The following is a 13,088-nucleotide window of genomic DNA, read 5'->3' on the forward strand; positions in this document are numbered from 1 at the left end:
AACCAAGAGTTGCAGAAGTCAACCAAGAACCACAGGGGTCAACCAAGAGTCCTGGAGGTCAACTAGTAGTTATGGTGGTCAACCAAGAGTCGTGGTGGTCAACTGGGAGTCCTGGAGGTCAACCAAGAGTGGTGGTGGTCAACCAAGAATCATGGCAGTCAACCAAGAGTTGTGGTGGTCAATCAAGAGTCGTGGTGGTCAACCAAGAGTCCTGGAGGTCAGCCAAGAGTTGTGGTGGTCAACCAAGAGTCAGGGATGTCAACCAAGAATCATGGTGGTCAACCAAGAGTTGTGGTGGCCAACCAGAGATCATGGTGGTCAACCGAGAGTCGCAGAAGTCAACCAAGAACCAGAGGGGTCAACCAAGAGTCGTGGTGGCCAACCAGAAGTGGTGGTGGTCAACCAAGAGCCATAGGGATCAACCAAGAGTCCTGGAGGTCAACCAAGAGTCGTGGTGGCCAACCAAGAATCATGGTGGTCAACCAAGAGTTGTGGTGGTCAACTAAGAGTTGTGGTGGCCAACCAGAGATCATGGTGGTCAACCAAGAGTCGCAGAAGTCAACCAAGAACCATAGGGGTCAACCAAGAGTTGTGGTGGCCAACCAAGAGTCATGGATGTCAACCAAGGATCATGGCAGTCAACCAAGAGTCGTGGAAGTCAACCAAGAGTTGTGGTGGTCAATCAAGAATCATGGTGGTCAACCAAGAGTCCTGGAGATCAACCAAGAGTCAGGGATGTCAACCAGAGATCATGGTGGTCAATCAAGAGCCATAGGGATCAACCAAGAATCATGATGGTCAACCAAGAGTCGTGGTGGTCAACCAAGGATCATGGATGTCAACCAAGAATCACGGTGGTCAACCAAGAGTCGTGGAGGTCAATCAAGAATCATGGCGGTCAACCAAGAGTTCTGGAGGTCAACCAAGAATCACGGTGGTCAACCAAGAGTCCCGGAGGTCGACCAAGAGTTGTGGTGGCCAACCAAGAATCATGGCAGTCAACCAAGTGTCCTGGAGGTCAACCAAGAGTCGTGGTGACCAACCAAGAGTTGTGGTGGCCAACCAAGAGTCAAGGTTGGCAACCAGAGATCATGGTGGTCAACCAAGTGTTCCAGAAGTCAACCAAGAACCAGAGGGGTCAACCAAGAGTTGTGGTGGTCAACCAAGAGTCAGGGATGTCAACCAAGAATCATGGCAGTCAACCAAGAGTCCTGGAGGTCAACCAAGAATTACAGTGGTCAATCAAGAATCATGGTGGTCAACCAAGAGTCCTGGAGGTCAACCAAGAGTTGTGGTGGTCAACCAAGAATCATGGCAATCAACCAAGTGTCGTGGTGGTCAACCAAGGGTCGCAGAAGTCAACCAAGAACCAGAGGAGTCAACCAAGAGTCCTGGAGGTCAACCAAGAATCATGGATGTCAACCAAGAGTCATGGTGGTCAACCAAGTGTCATGGTGGTCAACCAAGAGTTGTGGTTGCCAATCAAGAACCATAGGGGTCAACCAAGAGTCCTGGAGGTCAACCAAGAATCATGGCAGTCAACCAAGAGTCGTGGTGGTCAACCAAGAGTCATGGATGTCAACCAAGAGTCGCAGAAGTCAACCAAGAACTATGGGGGTCAACTAAGAATCCTGGATGTCAACCAAGAGTCGTGGAGGTCATCCAAGAATCATGGCAGTCAACCAAGAATCATGGCAGTCAACCAAGAATCATGGTGGTCAACCAAGAATCATGGTGGTCAACCAAGAATCATGGTGGTCAACCAAGAATCATGGTGGTCAACCAAGAATCATGGTGGCCAACCAAGAGTCGTGGAGGTCATCCAAGGATCACGGTGGTCAACCGAGTCGTGGCCGACCCCGCGTCGCGGGAAGAAGGCTCTGAGGCGTTCCTCGAAGCCACGGAGATGCCTCCAGTCAACTGGGAAGACCCAAGAATCACGGGCAGGTCCTGGAGAAGGTCCTGGAAGTCCTGAAGATCCCTCCAGTCAACCAAGAGTCGTGGGAAGAGGATGTTGGAAATTCCTGAGATGCCTCCAGCCAATCAGAAGGTCCCAAAATCCGTGGGAATGAAATTTTGGGGTGCTCCCAAAAATCCTTGAGATGCCTCCAGCCCTGGAGACCCCTCCCCCACCCCGATTCCCCCCATCCCCCTCCCACGGGCCCCTCCCCCAATTCTTCCTCCCCCCCAAAAATGGGTCCAGCCCCTCCCCCCGCAGCGTTTTTGGGGCGTTTCCGGGTGTTTTTTGGGATTTTTGGGGTTTTGTATTTTAATTTAAAAGGCGGCGCGAGCTCCGCCCACAATAAAGACTCTGATTGGTCAGGGCGGTGCTGGATTTTTCGGGGGAGAAAATGCAAATTTGGTCATTTTGGGGGGGGAAATTGGGGGGGGGAATGGTAGAGAAATGGCGGGAAAATGAGGGAGAAAAGGCGGGAAAATCAATGGGAAATGGCGGGAAAATGAGGGGGAAAAGGCGGGAAAATGAGGGGGAAAAGGCGGGAAAATGAGGGGAAAAAGGCGGGAAAATGAGGGGAAAAAGGCGGGAAAATGAGGGGAAAAAGGCGGGAAAATGAGGGGGGAAAAGGCGGGAAAATGAGGGGGAAAAGGCGGGAAAATGAGGAGGAAATGGCGGGAAAATGAGGAGGAAGTGGCGGGAAAATGAGGAGGAAAAGGCGGGAAAATGAGGAGGAAATGGCGGGAAAATGAGGGGGGAAAATGAGGGGGAAATGGCGGGAAAATGGGGGGGGAAAAGGCGGGAAAATGAGGGGGGAAATGGCGGGAAAATGAGGGGGAAATGGCGGGAAAATGAGAGGGGAAAAGGCGGGAAAATGAAACTACCCCAAAATCCCCCCTCCCCCAAATTTCCCCCCCAGCCAATCAGGACTCTCCAAACATCCCCCAAAATTTCCCCCAAATCCCCCAAAACCCCTCCCCCAACCAATCAGGATGGCCCTAAATTCCCCAAAAATCCCCTCAGCCAATCAGGACCCTGCAAAATTCCCCCTAAAATCCCCCAAAATTCCCCTTCAGCCAATCAGGACCCCCAGAAATCCCCCCAAAATCCCCCACAACCAAGCAGGATCCCCCCAAAATTTTCCCCAAAATTCCTCACCCAACCAATCAGGAACCCCTAAAAATCCCCCCAAATCCCCTCTCAGCCAATCAGGACCCCCCAAAAATCCTCCCAAAATCTCCTCTCAGCCAATCAGAACCCCCCAAAATCTCCCCAAAAATCCCTCCTAACCAACCAGGACCCCCCAGAATTCTCCCAAAATCCCCTCTCAGCCAATCAGGAGCCCCCAAAATCCCTCCCCAAAATCCTTCCTAACCAATCAGGGCCCCCCAAAATCCCCTCTCAGCCAATCAGGATCCCCCACAAATCCCCCAAAATTCCCCCTCAGCCAATCAGGGCCCCCCAAAATCTCCCCCAAAAATCCCCTCTCAGCCAATCAGGATCCCCCAAAAATCCCTCCCAACCAACAACGACTCCCCAAAAATCCCCCCAAAATCCCCTCTCAGCCAATCAGGACCCCCCAAAATCCCCCCCCAAAAATCCCTCCTAACCAATCAGAAACCCCCAAAATCCCCCCCAAAATCCCTCCTTACCAACCAGGACCCCCCAAAATTCTCCCAAAATTCCCTCTCTGCCAATCAAGACTCCTCAAAAATCCCCCCAAAATCTCCTCTCAGCCAATCAGGGCCCCCCAAAATCTCCCCAAAAATCCTTCCTAACCAACCACGACCCCCCAAAAATCCCCCCAAAATCCTCTCTCAGCCAATCAGGATCCCCCCAAAATTCCCCCAAAATCCCCTCTCAGCCAATCAGGATCCCCCAAAATCCCCCCCCAAATTCCTCCTAACCAACCACGACCCCCCAAAATTCTCCCAAATCCCCTCTCAGCCAATCAGGACCCCCCAAAATTCTCCCAAATTCCCTCTCAGCCAATCAAGACCCCCCAAAAATTCTCCCAAATCCCCTCTCAGCCAATCAGGAGCCCTCAAAAATCCCCTCAAAATTCCCTCTCAGCCAATCAGGACCCCCCAAAATCACCCCCCAAAATCCCTCCTAACCAATCAGAAACCCCCAAAATTCTCCCAAAATCCCCTCTCAGCCAATCAAGACCCCCCAAAATCTCCCCAAAATCCCCTCTCAGCCAATCAGAAACCCCCAAAAATCCCCAAAATCCCCTCTCAGCCAATCAAGACCCCCAAAATTCTCCCAAAATCCTCTCTCAGCCAATCAGGATCCCCCAAAATCCCCCCCAAATCCCTCCTAACCAACCACGACCCCCCAAAATTCTCCCAAATCCCCTCTCAGCCAATCAGGACCCCCCAAAATTCTCCCAAATTCCCTCTCAGCCAATCAAGACCCCCCAAAAATTCTCCCAAATCCCCTCTCAGCCAACCAGGACCCCCCAAAATCCCCCTAGCCAATCAGGACACCCCAAAAATCCCCCCAAATTCCCCCTCAGCCAATCAGGACCCCCAAAAATCCCTCCTAACCGACCAGAACCCCCCAAAATCCCTCCTTACCAATCAGGACCCCCCAAAATTCTCCCAAAATCCCCTCTCAGCCAATCAGGAGCCCCCCAAAAATCCCCCCCAAAATCCCTCCCAACCAATCAGAAACCCCCAAAATCCCCCCAAAAATCCCTCCTTACCAACCAGGACCCCCCAAAATCCCCTCTCAGCCAATCAGGATCCCCCAAAATCCCCCCCAAAATCCTCTCTCAGCCAACCAGGACCCCCCAAAAATCCCCCCTAAATCTCCTCTCAGCCAATCAGGGCCCCCCAAAATCTCCCCAAAAATCCCTCCTAACCAACCACGACCCCCCAAAAATCCCCCCAAAATCCTCTCTCAGCCAATCAGGGCCCCTCAAATCCCCCCAAAAATCCCTCCTTACCAACCAGGACCCCCCAAAATCCCCTCTCAGCCAATCAGAAACCCCCAAAATCTCCCCAAAAAATCCCTCCTAACCAATCAGAAACCCCCAAAATCTCCTCAAAAATCCCCTCTCAGCCAATCAGGATCCCTCAAAAATCCCCCCAAAATCCCCTCTCTGCCAATCAGGAGCCCCTCAAAAATCCCCCCAAAAATCCCTCCCAACCAATCAGAAACCCCCAAAATCTTCACCCAAATCCCTCATAAAATTCCCCCCTCCCCCAAAATCCCCTCTCAGCCAATCAGAAACCCCCAAAATCCCCCCCAAATTTTCCCCCCCCCACTTCTCCCTCCCCGCCCCTCCCCCACCCCCTCCACCCCTCCCTCCCTCCCCTCCCCCCCCGCAGCCCCGCCCGGATTAATCCGCGTCCCCCACGCCCCAATTAAAAATTTGGGGAGGGGGGTGGGGGAGGGGAGGGGAGGGGCGTGTCCTGCGGGGAGGGGGGTGGGGGAGGGGCGTGTCCCCCTTTGGGGACAGCGCGGGGACGGCGAGGGGACAGCGGGGACACGGCGGGGACGGCGAGGGGACAACGGCGGCGACGGCGGCGAGCGAGGAAGGAGCCGGGGCGGCCCCTCCCCCCCCCGGCCCCCCCGAGGGGCGGCGCGCAGGTTTGGGGGGGGGAGGGGCGGGGGGAGGGGGGGAGGGGGGAGGGGGCACCAGTATGGCCCAGTTTGGCCCAGTCACCCTGGCCCAGTTTGGCCCAGTTCCTGGATTCACCCCGTCCCAGTTTGGCCCCAGTTCCTGGATTCACCCTGTCCCAGTTTAGCCCCAGTTCCTGGTGTCACCCCGTCCCAGTTTGGCCCAGTTTGGCCCAGTTCCCCGGTGTCACCCCGTCCCAGTTTGGCCCCAGTTCCTGGATTCACCCCGTCCCAGTTTGGCCCAGTTCCCCGGTGTCACCCCGTCCCAGTTTGGCCCCAGTTCCTGGTGTCACCTCGTCCCAGTTTGTCCCAGTTCCCCGGTGTCACCCTGTCCCAGTTTGGCCCCAGTTCTTGGTGTCACCCCGTCCCAGTTTGGCCCAGTTCCTGGTGTCACCCCGTCCCAGTTTGGCCCCAGTTCTTGGTGTCACCCCATCCCAGTTTAGCCCAGTTCCCCGAGTCACCCCGTCCCAGTTTGGCCCCAGTTCCCCAGTGTCACCCCATCCCAGTTTGGCCCAGTCCCACTGTCCCAGTTTGGTCCCAGTTCCTGGTGTCACCCTGTCCCAGTTTGGCCCCAGTTCCTGGATTCACCCTGTCCCAGTTTGGCCCAGTTCCCGGTGTCACCCCGTCCCAGTTTAGCCCAGTTCCCCGGTGTCACCCCATCCCAGTTTGGCCCCAGTTCCTGGTGTCACCCTGTCCCAGTTTGGCCCAGTTTGGCCCCAATTCCCCGGTGTCACCCCATCCCAGTTTGTCCCAGTTTGGCCCCAGTTCTCCGAGTCACCCCGTCCCAGTTTGGTCCCAGTTTGGCCCAGTTCCCCACTGTCATCCCATCCCAGTTTGGCCCCAGTTCCTGGTGTCACCCTCTCCCAGTTTGTCCCAGTTCCCTGGTGTCACCCTGTCCCAGTTTGGCTCCAGTTTGTCCCAGGTTGACCCCATCCCAGTTTGGCCCAGTTTGGCCCAGTTTGACCCTGGCCCAGTTTGGCCCCAGTCCCCGGTGTCACCCCATCCCAGTATGGCCCAGTTTGGCCCAGTTTGACCCCATCCCAGTTTGTCCCAGTTCCCTGGTGTCACCCTGTCCCAGTATGGCCCCAGTTTGTCCCAGGTTGACCCCATCCCAGTTTGGCCCAGTTTGGCCCCAGTTCCTGGAGTCACCCTGTCCCAGTTTGGCCCCAGTTCCCGGTTTGGCCCCATCCCAGTTTGTCCCAGTTTGTCCCAGTTTCCCACTGTCACCCCATCCCAGTTTGGCCCAGTATGGCCCAGTTTGACCCTGTCCCAGTTTGGCCCCAGTTCCCCACTGTCACCCCATCCCAGTTTTTCCCAGTTTGTCCCAGTTTGTCCCAGTTCCCCGGTGTCACCCCATCCCAGTTTGGCCCAGTATGGCCCAGTTTGACCCTGTCCCAGTTTGGCCCCAGTTCCCGGTTTGGCCCCATCCCAGTTTGTCCCAGTTCCCAGTGTCACCCTGTCCCAGTTTGGCCCAGTTTGGCCCCAGTTCCTGCTGTCTCTTCTCTCCCAGTTGGTCCCAGTTCCCCGCTGTCACCCTGTCCCAGTTTAGCCCAGTTTGGCCCAGTTTGGCCCAGTTTGGCCCAGTTTGGCCCAGTTTGGCCCCAGTTCCCGGGTTCTTCCTGGCCCAGTTTGGCCCAGTTTGGCCCCAGTTCCCGGGTTCTTCCTGGCCCAGTTTGGCCCAGTTTGGCCCCAGTTCCCGGGTTCTTCCTGGCCCAGTTTGGCCCAGTTTGGCCCAGTCCCACAGTCCCAGTTTGGCCCAGTTTAGCCCCAGTTCTCACTGTCACCCCGTCCCAGTTTATCCCAGTTTGACCCAGTCGAGCGTCCTTCTCTCCCAGTTGGTCCCAGTTTGTCCCAGTACCAGTTTCACTCTCCCAGCTGGTCCCAGTTTGTCCCAGTTCATCCCAGTCCATCCCAGTTCATCCCAGTTTGTCCTAGTAACAGTTTCACTCTCCCAGTTCATCCCAGTTCATCCCAGTTTGTCCCAGTTCATCCCAGTTTGTCCCAGTCCCTCCCTGGTTCCGGTTCCCACGGGGAAGGGGCGGGGCCAGTTTCTGGTGGGCGGGGCCTGAACCCAAACTGGGAACCCCAAACTGGGAATCCCAAACTGGGATCCCAAACTGGGAACCAAACCCCAAACTGGGAACCCCAACCCCAAACTGGGAACCCCAGCCCCAAACTGGGATCCCAACCCCAAACTGGGATCCTGAACTGGGACCCCAACCCCAAACTTGGAACCCCAAACTGGGATCCCAACCCCAAACTGGGAACCCAAACTGGGAACCCCGACCCCAAACTGGGAACCCAAACTGGGAACCTGAACTGGGAACCCAACCCCAAACTGGGACCCCCAACCCCAAACTGGGGACCCAAACTGGGAACTCCAGCCCAAAACTGGGAACCCAAACTGGGACCCCAAACCCCAAACTGGGAACCCAAACTGGGAACCCAACCCTAAACTTGGAACCCCAAACTGGGATCCAAACCCCAAACTGGGAAACCCAACCCCAAACTGGGACCCCCAAACTGGGAACTCAAACTGGGACCCCAGCCCCAAACTGGGACCCCAAACTGGGATCCAAACTGGGACCCCAGCCCCAAACTGGGATCCCAAACTGGGACCAACAACCCCAAACTGGGACCCCAGCCCCAAACTGGGAACCCGACCCCAAACTGGGAACCCAACCCCAAACTGGGACCCCAAACTGGGATCCAAACCCCGAACTGGGAACCCTGACCCCAAACTGGGAACCCAAACTGGGATCCAAACGCCAAAATGGGGACCCAAACTGGGAACCGCAACCCCAAACTGGGAACCCAAACTGGGGACCCCGACCCCGAACTGGGAACCTGAACTGGGAACCCCAACCCCAAACTGGGACCCCTGACCCTAAACTGGGAACCCAAACTGGGAACCTGAACTGGAACTCCAACCCCAAACTGGGAACCTAAACTGGGATCCAAACCCCAAACTGGGGACCCCGACCCCGAACTGGGAACCTGAACTGGGAACCTGAACTGGGAACCCAACCCCAAACTGGGACCTAAACTGGGATCCCCAACCCCTAACTGGGACCCCCAACCCCTAACTGGGACCCCCAACCCCTAACTGGGACCCCAAACTGGGATCCAAACCCCAAACTGGGACCCCAAACCCCAAACTGGGAACCCAAACTGGGAACTCCAGCCCCAAACTGGGAACCCAAACTGGGACCTGAACCCCAAACTGGGAACCCTGACCCCAAACTGGGAACCCCAACCCCAAACTGGGACCCTAATCTGGGAACTCCAGCCCCAAACTGGGACCCCAAACTGGGATCCCGATCCCAAACTGGGATCCCCAGGCTGGCCCCGCCCCTTTCCCAGGCCCCGCCCCTTTCCCATCAGCCCCCGCGGGGTCTCCGGAGGTCACCGAGCCCCGGGCCGGGGTGGGGGCGGGGCGGGGCGGTGCCCGCTAATTAGGGCTGCTAATTAAGGCCAATTAACGCCCTCGTTAATGAGCCCCAACGGGTTGGGCCCGATGACGTCACCGTTGCGAAAGGGCCCCGCTGGGGCGGGGGGGGGAGGGGAAGTGGGGGGGGAGAGGCTGAAATGGCCCAAAATGACCCGAAAATGACGCAAAAATGGCCCAAAATGATCCCAAAATGATCCCAAAATGACACAAATGACCCCAAAATACCCAAAAATGACCCCAAATGACCCCAAATGACCCCAAAATGGCCCAAAATGACCCAAAAATGGCCCAAAATGACCCAAAATGGACCCAAAATGACCCAAAATGACCTAAAAATGGCCAAAATTATCCCAAAATGACCCTAAATGACCTTAAATGACCCCAAAATGGCCCAAAATGACCCAAACTGACCCAAAATGACCCCAAAATACCCCAAAATGGCCCCAAATGGCCCAAAATTACCTAAAAATGGCCCAAAATGACCCAAAATGACCCCAAAATACCCAAAAATTGCCCAAAAATGACCCAAAATTACCTAAAAATGACCCCAAAATGGCTCAAAATGATCCCAAAATGACCCTAAATGACCCAAAAATGGCCCAAAATGATCCCAAAATGACCCTAAATGACCCAAAATGACCCAAAAATGGCCCAAAAATGGCCCAAAATGATCCAAACTGACCGAAAATGACCCCAAAATACCCAAAAATGGTCCAAAATTACCACAAAATGACCCAAAAATGGCTCAAAATGATCCCAAAATTACCCAAAATTACCCCAAATGACCCCAAAACACCCAAAAATGACCCAAAAATGGCCCAAAATGACCCCAAATGACCCCAAAATACCCAAAAATGGCCCAAAATGGCCCAAAATTACCTTAAAATGACCCCAAAATGGCTGAAAATGATCCCAAAATGACCCCAAAATGGCCCAAAATGACCCAAACTGACCCAAACTGACCCAAAATTGGCCCAAAATGATCCCAAAATGACCCAAATGACCCCAAAATACCCAAAAAAGGCCCAAAATTACCCCAAAATGACCCAAAAATGGCTCAAAATGATCCCAAAAATGACCCAAAAGGACCCAAAATGACCTAAAAATGACCCCAAAATGCCCCAAAATGACCCAAAATGACCCAAAATGACCCCAAAATACCCAAAAATGACCCAAAAATGACCCAAAAATTACCCAAAATGACCCCAAATGACCCCAAAATACCCAAAAATGGCCCAAAATGGCCCAAAATGATCCAAAACGACCCAAAATGACCCCAAAAGACCCAAAAATGGTCCGAAATTACCAGAAAATGACCCAAAAATGGCTCAAAATGATCCCAAAATTACCCAAAATTACCCCAAATGACCCAAAAATGGCCCCAAAATGGCCCAAAATGACCCCAAATGACCCCAAAATACCCAAAAATGGCCCAAAATGGCCCAAAATGATCCAAAATGACCCAAAATGACCCCAAAAGACCCAAAAATGGTCCAAAATTACCAGAAAATGACCCAAAAATGGCTCAAAATGATCCCAAAATTACCCAAAATTACCCCAAATGACCCCAAAATACCCCAAAACACCCAAAAATGACCCAAAAATGGCCCAAAATGACCCTAAATGACCCCAAAATACCCAAAAATGGCCCAAAATGACCCAAAATTACCTTAAAATGACCCCAAAATGGCTCAAAATGATCCCAAATGACCCCAAAATACCCAAAAATGGCCCAAAATCGCCCGAAATTACCTAAAAATGACCCCAAAATGGCTCCAAATGATCCCAAAATGACCCTAAAGGACCCTAAATGACCTAAAAATGACCCAAAAATGGCCCAAAATGACCCAAACTGACCCAAAATGACCCAAAAATGGCCCAAAATGACCCAAAATGACCTAAAAATGGCCAAAATTATCCCAAAATGACCCAAAATACCCAAAAATGACCCAAAATGGACCCAAAATGACCCAAAATGACCTAAAAATGACCTAAATTATCCCAAAATGGCCCAAAAGGACACGAAATAACCCCAAAATACCCAAAAATTACCCCCAAATACCCCAAAATACCCCAAAATGGCCCAAAATGATCTCAAAATGATCCTAAATTACCCAAATGATCCCAAAATGACCCCAAAATTCCCCAAAATTGCCCCAAAATGACCAAAAAATGGCTCAAAATGATCCCAAAATTACCCAAAAGGACCTGAAATGACCCCAAAATACCTAAAAATGACCCAAAATTATCCCAAATTACCCAAATTATCCCCAAATGACCCCAAAATATTTGAAATTACCAAAAAATACCCCAGAATTGCCCTAAAATGACCCAAAAATACCGAAAATGACCCCAAAATTATCCCGGAATGACCCCAAATGACCTAAAAATGACCCCAAAATACCCCAGAATGATCCCAAAATTCCCCAAAATGATCCAAACTCCTCAAACCTGACCCCAAACTCCCTCAAAAGAACCCCCAAATTATCCCAAAATCTCCCAAATTGTCCTAAAAGGCTCAAAAATGACACCAAATTCCCCAAAAATGACCCCAAATCTCCCCCAAACTCCACTGAAATGACCCCAAAAAATTCCAAATCTCCCCAAAATTTCCCCAAATCCCCAAATTGACCCAAAACTCCCCCGAAATGACTCAAAATCTTCAAAACTGACCCCAAAAAATGACCCCAAACCCTCCTGAAATGACCCCAAATCTCCCCAAAATTATCCCAAACTCCTAAAATTACTCCAAATCCCCCCCAAAATTACCTGAAACCCTCCCAAAATGACCCCAAATTATCTCAAAATCCCCCAAAACGCCCAAAAATGACACAAAACTCCCCCAAAATGACACAAAACTCCTCAAAATGACCCAATCCACCCCAAAAATGACCCAAACCACCCCCAAAATGACACAAAACTCCTCAAAATGACCCAAACCGCCCCAAAAATGACCCAAAACTCCTCAAAATGACCCAAAACTCCTCAAAATTGACCCCAAACCGCCCCAAAAATGACCCAAAACTCCTCAAAATGACTCAAACTGCCCCAAAAATGACCCAAAACTCCTCAAAATGACCCAAAACTCCTCAAAATTGACCCCAAGCCACCCCAAAAATGACCCAAAACTCCTCAAAATGACTCAAACCGCCCCAAAAATGACCCAAAACTCCTCAAAATGACCCAAAACTCCCCAAAATGACCCAAAACTCCTCAAAATGACTCAAAACTCCTCAAAATGACCCAAAACTCCTCCAAATTGACCCAATCCACCCCAAAAATGACCCAAACCACCCCCAAAATGACCCAAAACTCCCCCAAAATGACCCAAAACGCCCAAAAATGACCCAAAACTCCTCAAAATGACCCAATCCACCCCAAAAATGACCCAAAACTCCTCAAAATTACTCAAACCACCCCAAAAATGACCCAAAAGTCCTCAAAATTGACCCCAAACCGCCCCAAAAATGACACAAAACTCCTCAAAATGACTCAAACCGCCCAAAAATGACCCAAAACTCCTCAAAATGCCCCGAAACTCCTCAAAATGACCCAAAACTCCTCAAAATGACTCAAACCACCCCAAAAATGACCCAAAACTCCTCAAAATTGACCCAAACCACCCCAAAAATGACCCAAAACTCCTCAAAATGACCCAAAACTCCTCAAAATTGACCCCAAACCGCCCCAAAAATGACCCAAAACTCCTCAAAATGACTCAAACCACCCCCAAAATTACCCAAAACTCCTCAAAATGACTCAAACCACCCCAAAAAGTAACCAAAACTCCCCCAAAATGACTCAAACCACCCTAAAAATGACACAAAACTCCTGAAAATGACCCAAAACTCCTGAAAATGACTCAAACCACCCCAAAAATGACCCAAACTCCTCAAAATGACCCAAAACTCCTCAAAATGACCCAATCCACCCTAAAAATTACCCAAAACTCAGAATTGACCCCAAACCACCCTAAAAATGACCCAAAACTCCTCAAAATGACTCAAACCGCCCCAAAAATGACCCAAAACTCCTCAAAATGACCCAAAACTCCTC

The sequence above is a fragment of the Fringilla coelebs genome (assembly GCF_963513975.1).
Source record: "Fringilla coelebs genome assembly, chromosome: 34".
NCBI lineage: Eukaryota > Metazoa > Chordata > Aves > Passeriformes > Fringillidae > Fringilla > Fringilla coelebs.